This window comes from Rhyacophila brunnea, unplaced genomic scaffold (assembly GCF_057557595.1).
Source record: "Rhyacophila brunnea isolate RB1 unplaced genomic scaffold, BYU_Rbru_1.0 scaffold_3, whole genome shotgun sequence".
NCBI lineage: Eukaryota > Metazoa > Arthropoda > Insecta > Trichoptera > Rhyacophilidae > Rhyacophila > Rhyacophila brunnea.
In genome coordinates, this window is record NW_028232965.1 from 15,688,832 (window position 1) to 15,703,793 (window position 14,962).

At 33.0% G+C, this 14,962-nt stretch overlaps 1 protein-coding gene across 1 annotated transcript in view; it reads right to left on the reverse strand.

The window, feature by feature from the left end:
* The window catches only part of LOC147067949 (Ig-like and fibronectin type-III domain-containing protein 1), a 164,067-nt gene extending 150,677 nt beyond the window's left edge, over positions 1 to 13,390 (reverse strand). Inside the window, exon 1 of the mRNA XM_085952552.1 lies at positions 13,342 to 13,390. The gene's annotated coding sequence lies outside the window, so the exon portion shown is untranslated. The remainder of the gene's footprint in view (positions 1 to 13,341) is intronic.
* Positions 13,391 to 14,962: the final 1,572 nt, after the last annotated feature.

Genomic DNA, 14,962 nt, shown 5'->3' on the forward strand with positions numbered 1-14,962 from the left:
CCACATGGCGCGTCTATCGGAGTCTACCAAACGTAACGAATGGGAAGATTTTTTTGGAAGAGCGTGTAGAACTACAAGTTCTGCCGAATTCACCATTCTCTTCCTTTTAGTATGGGCCCATATATCATAAGCAGTACCTTCCTCTTGAATATATTGAGCACATGCTTATCCAGTGAGAGTCCACTACTCCAACTCATAGATCAGTATTGGTCAGAGCGTCTTGTACCGACATCAGATTTTTTGTACGATGGGAGAGAACTCGAGACGTTAGCTGATTTTTCACACCAAAGTAGCACCCGTTCGCTGTTATGACTCTCCGTTTTAATTAAGCCTTCCACAATTAAAATTAAATACATCATCGAATTGATAATATTCGTAATTTTATGGAGGACGAGTTTAGTTCACTTAGAAAGATTTATTTAAATCGTCTAATATTCAAATTGTCATCAAGTAGTATTGTGAAATTATCAAAAACAACTTTATAACCTAATCGTTTATACGTGCATGAATTTACTGTTGGCAGTAGGTACGTATTATTGCGCCAGAACAATAAAATGCACGTGTAAACACGTATTATCGTGCAAGTTGCAAGATTACATGGATAGATCAAAAAAAAATCAGCAGCTTCTAAAACTTCACGCAATAGTTGGAACTTATACGATATATGCGTCTATTAAAATGATAGTGGCGAACCTGCCGGAAAAAAATTCGAGTTACACCACGCAAAGCATTTTGACGTATATCATTTTTCACAACCAGTGAAATATCACCATACAATGACAATATCACGTCTCGCTTACGCTTGAAGAATGATATTGGGGTAACAGTCATCACTTTTACGTGTAAACAGTTATTATCGCGATAGTTTAATTTACACACTATTACTGCCAGTAAATACATGTACGTATGCAGGCATTATTTGCTTAATTTTTACAACATTTTGATTAAGGGTACCTATTTAAATGATTGTTATTGAATTTTTATTTCATGTGTTAGCAAAATAATAAATCAATACTAAATTAAAATGTATAGGTTTACCAAATTCAAAATTGTATACAAAAATAGTATAATAAGAATACATACAAACATCATAACACAGCATCCACATACACAGTGGAATAATATAGTGATTTAGTTGACCACAATAAATTATTGCTCCTGCTTGTCATTACCAATAGCAGGTTACTTCTGAATCTTGGAAGTACAAACAACAGTTGCCCCCGATTTCTAAGATAGTCATCTGGAATTGACATGTCAACAGGTATTAATTACCAAGACGTCCAGAGTTATCATTTCCGCGAATTATTAGTATGAAAGATACGTAGCTAAATAAATAAATCTCCTAACTTTCAGACAACAGTAAGTAAGCATATCTTGGTCGGATAATATTTATTATCAATATAATGTTCAAAATTAATTTATTTGTATGAAAGTTTCGCAAATTTTTATTGCGCAATTTATTACATCATAAAAATATTTCTGGTAGTTTTCTCTGCCCCGTTTACACAACCAGCTTATTCAAACACCTTACGTTATATTTTATTATCTAAGGGTGCGCACCTGTCTCACATTTTCTTTACGATACGATGCCTCCTGTAACACTAGCTGGATACACATACACACACGTACGCATAAGTATATTATACAACATACCCTAATTTCTTCGTTTGTTTTAAGATTCCAATTTCATATTATGTATGTTGGTGCCAATGTACCTTTCTACTTTTAAGAATACTAAAGTTGCGATAACCACAGTTGAGGGATACAATAAACTGCAATAAAAATGGCATACCAATATAATATAACAATGCGTTATGGACAGTATTGAGCGTAAAGAATTTGGACTCTATATAATATAAAGAGATTTGTATTTTTATTGTATACCTACGTGTGATTGTGTCAGTAATTAATTTTCTCCATCTATTGGCAATACCGACAACTAAATGACGGCTCGCGTTCTGGTTTGAATTTTGTTGCTATATTTACATAACCAATGTAAGAATGTAATTTAAAAATAATGATCAAAATATTATTTTGGCTGCCTACATTAAATTAACAAATGATTATCTTTCCACGGGTATTTAGAGCTAAATTTTATATTCTAAAATATCTGTTTTGATCTGATAATATGCGTGAAATATCAAATTTAAAAACATTAAATCGAAATCTATGAATTTAAGTATTTAAGACTTATTTTGGCGATATCTGCAGATCATAACCATTCTAAATCATACATGTCTCAGTTGTCCATATTGTGTTATGATATAAGTGTAATAACCATAGCAAAGGTATTTTATTTTGGTGTTGGGTCGTTCAACACCGTCCACCAGGCGCGCACACAAGGGGGTAGGTAGAAGGGTTTTGCGTTCGGACCCCCGCCCAAGGATGGAAAAAATATAAATTATTTAGGTGAATGCAATTTTACTTATCTTTCCTTTTCGTCAATTACTGAGGATCGGCTTTAATATTATTTATGATGACAAAAACGAACACTAACGATCCTAATAACTATCACCGTTGGGCCACGTGCATTCGTTAACCACTTGCAATTACTCATAGGTGATCAATTATACCTGTAGGCCAGGTGTTTATTGCCAGACTCAAAGTGCGAAGTATTTGGGTATGAAGAATATACCTGTAAAAGTGCGAGTGTCGGCCATTAAAGTGTCAAATAAGCGGTAGGCGGGCTAAATGTGGAAGTCAGTGGCACATGCTGATTTTTTTAACCCCACCCCCTACCGTCGCCTCTTATTTATAAAATATTATTATAGATATTTTTTTCAAAACGGACCCTAACCAAACCATTTTTATGTGGCTACTTTTTTGCTCAGTGAGCGTTTTCGGTGTTTGGTCGTAACACTTCAGTGGAACCAACAATGCGCCGACGAGAAAGAGGTAGGTCGTATACAAAGTAGTACGATCAAATGAAAAATTAGTAGTGAGGGAACACAAACATAATGAGATGTGGGTACTTAAGGTAAGGCTGTAACATAGTTGAAATCTCGAGTGTGAATAAATACAGGATAAACTTAAACACGTGTTAAAGAATATATTTTCAAAAGTGATGTCTGTATCATAATGTATATTAAAATTTGTCACGTAAACGAAACGCGCATTCAATATTGGTAATATATGATAATACTGGGCGCGCTTTGTGTTTTCTGCATTTTATGACATGAATGTCCAGTTACAAAGCCTTGATTTATGGCAACTGGTTTTCACGGTTATATATTTTTATTAAATATATCCTTTGCATTGACAATATTCATACGCGGTGGCATAATCAGGATGGTGCGTTGTTTTTATGGTATATTATCAAGATTTACTTGAACATTTTTTTTACGGTTGTAACACAAACGGAATGCGTTGTTACCTCAGTGCAAGTCTGCCAAATAAACTTAAGAGCGTACTTGATATATGTAAATTAACCTGCAATGGGAAATGAAAACAGTTATTTTAACCATTAGCCTTAGTAACCCTTTTAGCTTCACGTTTATATATTTAGGCTCCGTCTCTATAAAAGAAGATTTTCTTCAACGTCATTGTTGGCAATATTACCATCACGAACAAATTTCAGTAATAACAACTGGAATTATTATTGGAAAATTTTACTTCCTGGCGTTAATTTGCTTTTTATTACCCAATAAAAAGAATTAACTTGATTTGGCGACTGGTTTAATTACATGAATATTTTGTATTTCAAATGGAGAGATTTTCCGGCCCCAAACATTGATTTTCTATTTTTTTTACTTACATATTAAAATGCATATAGAAATTTCTTTACAAGTTTAAGTTAGTACTAGATTCCTGGTACTGCAACCTATGAGAGTAAATGGCAGTGGCGAAGACTCCATACTAGACGATTATTTAAAGCCTACCTTCTTAAGAAAAATATTTTTTAAATGCATATCAACATATTTATAGAATCACTTGATTATTTTATATTCAATAAAAATAATTTAATTTGCCAACGACAGATGTCATAGATATATTATGTAGGAATGTACTATACAGATTATAAAACAATCTGCAAAGGTTTAAAAAAAATACCACAGCGTGCCATCTGTCATGACGTAAATAAATGTCGGATTATTTGTCTAGGAATTGTAATTTTTTTTCGTATAGATACGTAACCTCAGTCAGTCTATCGAATTGTATGAACTATGGTAGATTCTTATCGCAGAGCCTAAAACCTTCGCGCATAAAGTTGTTGTTATGACTGCACTTTGTCCAAAATAATTAATAATTTGATAATTTAATATGGCGTTTAATCTCATATTAATAAATATAGATTGTTTTTAAAAATAAAAATAAATTTTATCTAATGATTTTTTATGTATATTATACATGTTTTGAAAAATCCATAACTCATCACTCAATTTTATGTCATCGGTGAGTTTTTGAAGTTTCATTGAATTAATGTGTCGTTATCATTAGTGTGTACTTATTCATTAGTAGTAATATCGTATTATCTTATTATTTCTCGTAAGTATGTCTGACATGTGTGCTCTTTTTCTCAGATCTCCACAGCCTACCTCTTTCCAAAAGTCACCCTTCGCAATGATAAATGCGTTTCCGGAATTTTATACGTATGCAGTTTGCCGTATCACACTTCATCGTAAAATGTTTTTAAATGTATATTAAAGACCGTCCAACCTCTTTGGGTCGTATAGTACTGACATACAATTCATTTCTTAATAAAACACGGTTCTTGTCAGTTTACAAGAAGCCAGCGGCAATCATATTTTGAAAATAGCCGATATACTGGATTATTTACCATATAGTATACGGTCATCTTTTTCCGATAAGAAAGCTCACGGCGAACTGTGTATGGTGAAATGTAAGACGTACAATCTACATGTATTTCGTATGGAATATGATGCATAACTGGCTATTTGGTAAAGAATAATAAAATAAGTAGTTACCTGTAATAGAAATTTTTAATAATGGTTTTAAAAATACATAAAACCGAAATATCATTCTCATTTTATAACTAATTTATAAATAATCTGATATAACTTACTTACTCTACATGTGAGTTTATTATACAGGTACGCAAATTTTAGATCTATTTTTTGTATTTATCATCTAGATATAAACAGATATACTTATTCGTTTTAGCACTACCACAGGTTATAAGGTGTAATGATATTAGTGTAGTAATATAATTGAAACAATCACAAACACCTAAGCTTTTATAAAATCACATAAATATATTGTGACCTCACACCAGGTCGAACATGGAGCCACCGGATGAAAGGCCAACACCTTACGCACTGGCCGACGAGTACCTCCATGAATGCGAATGACAGCAATAGATGTTTCATTAATTTACTTTGAAAATCCGTCATCGAATATTCTGAATACCCAGCGTGACAAAAAATGTTCCACGTAAACATATATTTCAAAGTACCGATTATGATTTAATAATATATTCATATGATATGTTTAGTAACCTTTCGATACGCTAAAGTTGGACATATTATAATCGCTTCAACTTCATACTCGAGTAACTGTCTAACGTAGGGTAGCTAAAACTAGTGTATTTAAGTCAGGTATACAATATATATGAAGGTAAGTAGAGTTATTTTTCAATATTGTATTGACGGTCTACCGTGTACATGACAGTTTCGTCAATTCACCGCATTACATTTAAAACCTTACTGGCTTTACTGTAGAACTTCTTGGAAACACTATTGTATATTTATTTTATTTTTATTTCATAAGTTTATTTATATTAACTTAAATTGGATATACTTATATATATTTATAATATATTATATATGTTCTATAAATAGATGGATGTATATTTAATGAAATTGTTCGCAGAGTAAAGCTGGGCTGGGGTGCTTTTGGCCGCCTAAATAATGTCTTCAAAAGTGACCTCCCACTGTTCTTAAAGCGCAAAGCGTTCAACGAGTGTGTGCTTCCCGTAATCACATATGCGTATGATACATGGACCCTAAGTAAAAGAGAGATCCAGAAACTTAGAGTAGCGCAACTTGGTATGGAGAGGTGCATGATGGGCATAACGCGAAAGGACAAAAAGAGGAATGAGTGGATTAGGAAACAGACAAGGTTTTGCGATGTAATAGAGTTCGCTAAAAACCTCAAATGGAAATGGGCTGGACACATAGCTCGAAGAAAGACAATCGTTGGACAAATCTAGTCATCCAGTGGTACCCAATAGGTACAAAATGTCCGCAAGGTAGACCTAGAGGTCGCTGGATCGATGAAATTATAAAATTCTGCGGAAGTACGTGGCAACGCAACGCACAGGACCGAGAGAAGTGGAATCAGCTTGGAGAGGCCTTCATCCAGCAGTGAATAGATTCAGGCTGATGATGATGATGATCTATGTTTTAAACTGTCGAATAGTAATTCAGTACACATGTACTCAGGCAGCGACAATTAATTTTCTTAAAATTTGGGGACGGTCTAGTGTTGCATAAATGGGAATACAATAACCTCACATCTGACAATATTATCCATAGATAATAAGCAACCAATATCCATGTTTTGCGAATCCCTAATTCCTAAGTGCATAGAGGAAAAGTACATCTTTTAACTTGATCATTGTGTTCAGTGTATTGAAAGTTATAGCGTAGGATGTTTATAAATAATCCCCATTTGACCCCGATGGGTTAACATAGCAGAACAATCCAGCACTCTTATTGCATAGCAACTGGATACCTTGATACGTAGCTTAAAGAGTTAATAGATTCATATATTTTGATTATCATTGAAAACATAACAAATAGGTACTACATTATTATTGTGATCAGAGTCAACTTCTTTTCTGTTTGAAGCAGTATGCCTTAAAAGATGATTGTAGGATTTCAAAATAACATAGGTACGTAGCCTGAAAACACGCTGAAAGCGTAGCGGGATAACGATCGCCATTTTGGTTAGCCAGCGTTTTCCCGCCTAAAACAGTTGGTAGACAGATAAGCGCGGGAAACACGAAATGAGAAGCGCGCTCACCATTTTCCGCTATGAGTACAAGTTCTAATAAGATCTGTCGTAGGAAAACAACCTTTTCTGGGAAAGGGGGTGTTTTTTTAAATCAAATTATTAAAAATCACATCTCGCCGATTGCTCGCTAAAGCAGTAAGATTTCTATAAATTCAATTATACACGTCGCTAGATTTGTGTGAGTAGGTATTTGATTACGTATTTATATCACAATAATGATAACATTTCATATTATTTCATATCAACCATAAATTTTTAGTGCTTCATGATGCTTTCTATCATGCGGTTGCCTAATTTTATGTAACTATTAATATTAATTGTTCATAAATTATTGAAGTGAAACTTGTTTACAGCAATTTCGCCATCCAATTTGAAAATCGAAAAACAAAAAACTATCATGATCGATCTCAAACCACCAACCTTTTAGTTGACAGCCGAGTGCGCTACTAAGTATACCACTGAGGCCGTGGCAAATGTAAAAAAAAAATAAGAATATTAGTAGGAAAGTGTACACAACTACTCGACAAGGTGGATATTGTAGATTGCTTCGATTTTGACCGGCCAACCGCGCAATTTTCACGACGCTAATTATTTATAAAATAAAAAAAAACATAAATCTCCGTTTGATACTTAAATTTAATATGTTCATATATCATGCATTTGAAATATGAAAGAGCACCCATAATACATATTATTTACTTTGGCTTTTCTGTCTTCTAGGTATACAAATAATATGTCACAAAGACTTAGTAGGTAGGTGTATGTAACTTTACTGTTGAATAATTTTATGAGTACCTACCTGAAAATAAGGACAGGATAGAATACGGTAATTAAGCGTCGACGATATTGAGCTGCTTTACAAGCTACAAACCGGCGAATTTACAATCTGCTTGTAAACCACCCAGTGTTAACATCGAACCAGCTAACAAGCAGATTGTAATCAATCTACCGAGAAAAGTTGAAAACCGGGCTACTTTACTCGCTACTCGCTGGCGTGTGGGCCGATCTGCGTCTGCGCAGTAGAGTGATAGTGGCGAACCTGCCGGGAAAAAAACCAACTACTCAATACGTCCTGTCAAATAGTACCAAAAATGACGGTTTCAACTCGCTAGCTTGTTGGCTTCTGAGCTAGTGGAAAGTTTTGTGTGTCATCATCACAATCGCACTAGCTGACTCGCCCGCTTTTAAACTCGCCGACTAGCAGCTTGTAAAGTAGCTCAATGTCATTGACGCTTTACAAGAATTCATTATTAGCAGTTCCGAAAACGCGGGAATTGAAATAGGTATTGGTTGGGCCATTTATATTCCCATTTCATTCCCTATCTCATCACCCACCTCCTAATCCCCAGTGTTATTGTCACCAGACATTGTATAAGCAATTATGCGTCATGAGAGACCGTGTTGCAAAGAGACATTGAGTTGCATTTCGACAGCGGACGCGTGCGGGCTTCTAATAGCTTTCCGTCGCTTAAGTGATTGACTCAATAGATACAGACTCATTCATTAACTATCATCATCATTCATACATCCTCACATATAATCCATAAAACTGTATCACAGAGTGCGGGAGTGTGCAAACCGAGTGACCCAAAACAACTATACCGCGCGAGCGAAAGTTGAAACCAGACCACGGAGCCATCATACATCATCACAAAGGTCAGTGTTCCATCGCCCCCACCTCTAGATCCGACCTCCTCATCATCCCTTAATATAATTACAGTCCACTTAAAAAGCTCAACCAGGTATATAAAATTTATTTTTGTCTGTGTAGGCCAAATAATTATTTAGCTGATATAATAATTGTTGTTTTTATTTAATAAAACGCAGTACTTATTCCACTTTAATTAATATATTAGGACCGGTTTCGTCCGCCTCAGTGGGACATTTTCAACTCTACAACTCAACATAGTTTTATTAAATAAAAACAACAATACAATGCAGTTCCGCCATGAATTGACAGTTAACAAAATAAAAGAGATATACTTAATAATTATTATTCATCGGAATATCACAGTGGTACAATAGATAGGTATACCTATTCTAGTTATAATAACTAAGTATGTATCGTGCAGTCGAACTGTGTGAATAATATGAACAAGCTTAATCCACGATTTGAAATTGGTGAATGGAACGTATATTAAAAATTCAAACAATAGAGGAACTGTACCGATTATGCAATAAGTTTCTACTTCGAGTTACTCGACTTTCTGGAGAAATATGCAGTGTTATCCAGCAGTTTATAATATGCTTGCTACTAGGTAACAAGCACGCCTTGCAAAAATATATTATGGTACCTACCTGCTATCATAGTGAGAAATTGTTATAGGATGTATATTATATAGTTTATGAAAATATTGCCTTTTTATAAATACATATTTTTATTAGAAATATTATTGTTTATAATAAATGAAATATCTTCTTCAAAATATAAATAAATACATATAGTGAAATACTTTAATATTAACAAAAAAAATAGTAAGTACATAATATTAAATAGTGGCAGTTTCTTTAAAATTGTTATGAGCCGTACCTTTCTTTTTCATACAAAATGGTTCTGTTATTACTACACATTTTGCATTTTAATAGGTTATAGTGTTTGGTTAAGTGAAAAAATTAAAAAAAAAAAAAACTATATTTACATTGTGAATTTTAGGTGGTACCTATCTGTAGTAAGTATTTAACGTGTCATTATTACGCTCTTCTGCTTATTTCGCTATTTTAATGGCCAGAGTGTAGTGTTCTTGTGTTATTTTATTGTTTAGTATTTCGAGAGGTTTTTGAAGGCTAATTTCGTAATTGTCTTGTTTGTACAGAGCTCCGACAGTCATGTAATGGGTAATGGGTAATTGTTCATTATATGCCAAACTAATTGAGACATGTTGCCGTCACATGTACATCAGCCATCATCCGTTAGTTTGAATGTATTTAAATGGGCTCTTAGTAATTCGTGACCTCATAATATCTGTGTCATGTCTTTGTGTTCCTCGCAAGTTAGGTGGCTTTAAAATGTACAAAAATTATAAGTTAGTTATCTAAATTTTGATTACAGAAAATATATCCTAACAAATCTTAACCTTGTAAGTCCGATATTATGGAAAAATGAAGTTTGTTCGACAAAATTTTAAACAAAGAAATATTTAAAATCATATCAAAACCTCAGTTCTCAAGACTAATAATATGCTGTCCAATTTTAAAAACTACAGGTATCGTGGTTTCAAACATGGAATTAAAACCTCGCATGTCACAACCAGTGTTAGCAGATTCATCGATTAGAGAGGTGATTAAAGTATAGTTTTTTTACGTTTTTTCCTTCCCCTCAACATTCTTCACAAACAGACTTACGAGGTTTTAATATTAAGGTGACGATATATGAAAAAATTCTATGTTAATTAATAATATAGGTACTATGCACATTTTTAATTATTTTTTAACAAAAAGTATCCAGTAATCGGTACGATTCGCTTACTTCGATTTCTACTTTCAATGCAAATTCCTGCACACATTCAATATGTTACACTACGAGGTTCAAATATGATCGCGAAATAATAGACCCAAATATTACACGTAGTTACCTTTTTGTTATTTCGTATATTATATGTGTATGAATATCACGCTTACAAAAAAAGTCTGATAAGAATTTCCGAGAATATGAATGGAAACATACAAATATTAACGCCTAAACCCGTTGAGCGTTTACCCTTGCTGTTTTTTAATATCCTATCTGCACCAGCCGCCGTTAACAGCTTTCCGGGGAGGGTTATTTGTGATCACAGCAAAAAAAACTAGTAGGTACCAGGTTTGTGCCCCTCCCCCCAAATCTCTGTTAATTACCCTGCACGTTTGTGTTATGTTTAGTGACTCACGTACAATGAATTCTCATACCTGTTGGGTCATTACGAAGGTAATTTATATTATAAACAACAATTCCGGAGATAATATATTACACTAATAGGTACATATGCTGTTTATTATTTGCGATATATGGGAAAGTTATAGTTTTGGTACTTTACGTCAGGAATCGGTAACCTTTTTTCAAACTTTTAGCCTATTTTCAACTTTTAGTTTTAATAACGAGATATTAAACAAGTATGATTTACAAAAATAAAAATAGCTTCTTGGGACTTATTCTTTACACAAGGCAGTTATCGATGGCTAAAGTGTTAAATATTATCACTTTATCGTATGTATTGAGGTTTTATAGTTGTTACGATAAGTTAACCGTCTAATAAACTGTCAAAACTATCTCATCTCGCTCTAAATTTTAACATAGCTAAGAGAGGGCCTGTTGAAAATAGCACTTTTTCTCTTAACTTATTGTGACAATTAACTGCATCAATCCATAAATATGATAAACTACCGTCAATAGCCGCCGTGTGTATAGAATAGCTTCGCTTAGTTGCAAATGCAATGTTATCTATAAACATTAATTCTGGGATATTCACAAATATTTGTCTGGCATACTAATAGTAACAAATTCAAATAGAATATTTGATTTGACAATCATTTACTATTAAATAATTATTATGATTCTAAATGACAAAATACTCGTAGCATATTTGAATTATTAGAGAATCATATTTAATAATAACTTGTTAAATAATGTCTCAATATCAGCTAATGAATGTAATCAACTGTACTAAGAATTTTCAATTTTAATCCGAATCTAATTATTATACAATCAATAGAGCGTGGTTTAATTGGTTATAAACTAAAATGTAGTATAAAAATACTTTACTATTAATTAAATTGTAAAAAATGCCGAGTTTCAAATTTCTTTTTTGCATACGACTAAATAGTTAAACAAAGTATAAATATTTAAAAAAAAAAAAAAAAAAAACAGCATTATGAACCAACCCTCAATACTTCGACAAATTTAACGATAACAGATGTAACCGGGCCAATACAATAATTGTCTTTGAATTTTCACGTCTCATTATATAATCAACACAATAACCCTATAAATAATCCAAAAGCGAAGAAACTCAAAAGCAAAGAAAATCTGGGAAACCGTAACGGTGGTACTACGCTGCAGCTGGAGACATTGATGTCACCAGAAATGGCCCAAGATTAATTATTTTGAAGGTATATTATTGTCATTAGAATGGCTAGCTCAAGTATATAATATGTCAACAGCGACACAAATAAAAACAAAAGAATGATTATTTGTAGTGTAATCTTTATGTTCCTTTTCCAAATAAGAATTAAGCTAATGATTAATAATCAATCCTCTAATTTAAGTTATACATCTACTTCTTTACTTGAAACTAAAATTGATATAGATAATTATATTTTTAAGACTATACTTAGTAATAATTATTACTTTCAATCGATAATAATGTATGAATATAGATTACATTAATTAGATTACAAAATATATTAATAAACCCCTTCGTGAGGCGGCATTGGTCCATATTGGATTATAATATAACCGTATATAATATGTAGATTTATACTTAAATAACGAAAAAAATAAAATATATAACCTATCAAAAAACAGTAATGAAAAAATAACACATTGACTCGTTCACTGGATAGCTAAATATAATTTTGATGCATCGTCATAATGTAAAAATATGTTACTTTATTTAGATTTACATTAAAATCCGTAAGATTTTTATTCAATAACGAAATATAATTTAAATATTTTCATTCCCCATTACAAACTCCACCCACCATGAAAATCACATTAAATTTTAATGTTGAAATCTCTTTATGTTTAAAATACATTTTTTTATTATTACCACCCACGTGTTATGAAATCGCATGTACAAAATATTTGAATTTACCTTTTTCGTCTGCAAAAAAATCTGCATTTATAACAGTATTTTATATTGATACATTATTTAGTACACCGAATCTCTATATTATATTAAGAATAGAAAAATAATACACGTATCAAATAATATTTCATAAATATACATACAAATAAGCTTTCTGATTTAAGTATATGCGTATTTAAATAATATTATACATTGGAATATTTTTCCTTGTAAATATTAATACGCAGGTACGTATTCGATGTCTTCAATGTAACATAATTTTAAACACACACCATCATCATAATAATAATTGTAGTAAGTATACGTTGTAATTAAAATCTATAGTTATTGATTAAAATGTCAAAAACATCCGATATATTATAATATATAAACTAGGTAGGTACCAACGTAATTTATAACCGGAAAATTCATCATTTTCCTTATAATTCACGTTTTAATTGGTTCAAAGATAATATTATAAATTTTTTAAAAGATTTTTATATAAGTGTGAAATAATAAATAAGTTGAATTAATTAAGTATATTATGTATATACTTCTTAAATACAGGTAATTAAGTAGATAGATACCATAAAATAAAATTGCTTACCCCTTCTTAGGATCCGCGTCAATCTTATACGCGCCGGTCTCCAAAGTTGTCAAAGTATATTCGCGATTTTTCTTTCAATTATCAATTGTTCCGGAAAACGGCGATGAAAATTGAAAAGCGCTCTGCCAGAACAGAACAGTACGTCGCGTCTATAGTACGGCCCGACGAATACTGGGGGAGCATCCAGTCAGGAGCATTTAGCCGAGCCCCTCCCTCACCGCCGGGTCTCCCTTTCCGCCATCCCGCTTTCCTTTCCATAGAAGCCTTCTATCCATATTTGATAGCGCCTAGATCCTGGATAATGGATGTATTCGCGTATGTTTCCTTCACTGGCTGTGGCGACAACGGAATTCCCGCCGACCGGTAATCCCCGAGTTTGTTCCTCTCTTATGATGGAATTTAAATTTGAATGTCTGTTTGCTGTTGATATCTGGCTTTCGCTTTGAATTGTTTTCGCAATTTTGCCGCCTTGTCTCAACCAGAATGTCTTACAGATTCCATAAATAAGTACCCACAAGGGTATACATTTAATATACGAGTATTAACTTAACCTGGCACAACAAAACAATTTATATTGTGCATAACAATGTGACCGTATGATTTTAGATTTAACCAGTTTAATCAGTACAATTTCGTAACAGGCTTCAACATGCCTATAGTAACTTGTTGTTTACAAAAGGGCATGTGATGTGCTTTCTCCACCCATCATAATATTCCATCCCTGCCAACAATAAAACAGACATATTTTATTTTTCAGACATTCAGACATCCCTTGCTTCTCTGTTATACCTATATAAAGATGTCGTAATCTGTTTATTTTTACTCATAACTTTTTATATCTTAATATAAACTACGTCAAGTGACTGAATAAATTAAGCAAGCACAGTCAACTACCATATTTTTACTTTACACGTACCTTTGAAACGTTTGCCAACTGTCTTAGAAAATGGTTACCGCCACTCTACTCTCCTCCAGCCTCTTTCGCAGTGCCGAGACCATGGAGGTATCAGTACCTACCAACCAAAATAATACAACCATAGTAAAAATACTTTCTAAATTTATTACATAATAATAACAATAATATAATTGAATTGTACTTTAGATGAAACTACTTCTCTCAAACAAACTTAAAATAATGCCATATTAACATATGGATTGGTTATAGGGTAATGTGGTTAACAAACATGAAAGAAAGCTGGATATCGAGGAAGGTCCCCGAAACCGTATGCTATAAAGATGGACCATAACGAATAAGGTACTACCAAGAACCAGATCCCCTACCTTCTCAAACGTGGAAGAGAGACAAGTTTTTGTACAGGCAATGTCTCAAACAACCAACGACCCAAGCGACCCGTCTTCAACAGAGCGGAAAAGAAAATTAAGGGTGGGAGACAAGCTACAGTAGTTGGACTGCGTAGAAAGACATTATTCCTGAGGCTAATACAAGGGATGGAGTTTACGTCAAATAGTGAGGGATGTAATCCATGGGGTAGCCAAGACCCTCAATGGGTTGTAATGCCAATGGCAATAACGATTTAATCTGTGTAATCTTTCATATTATTTTTTACTTCTAAGCTGTCATTAGTAACATTAATACTTTTGGTAAGCTTGTATATATTTA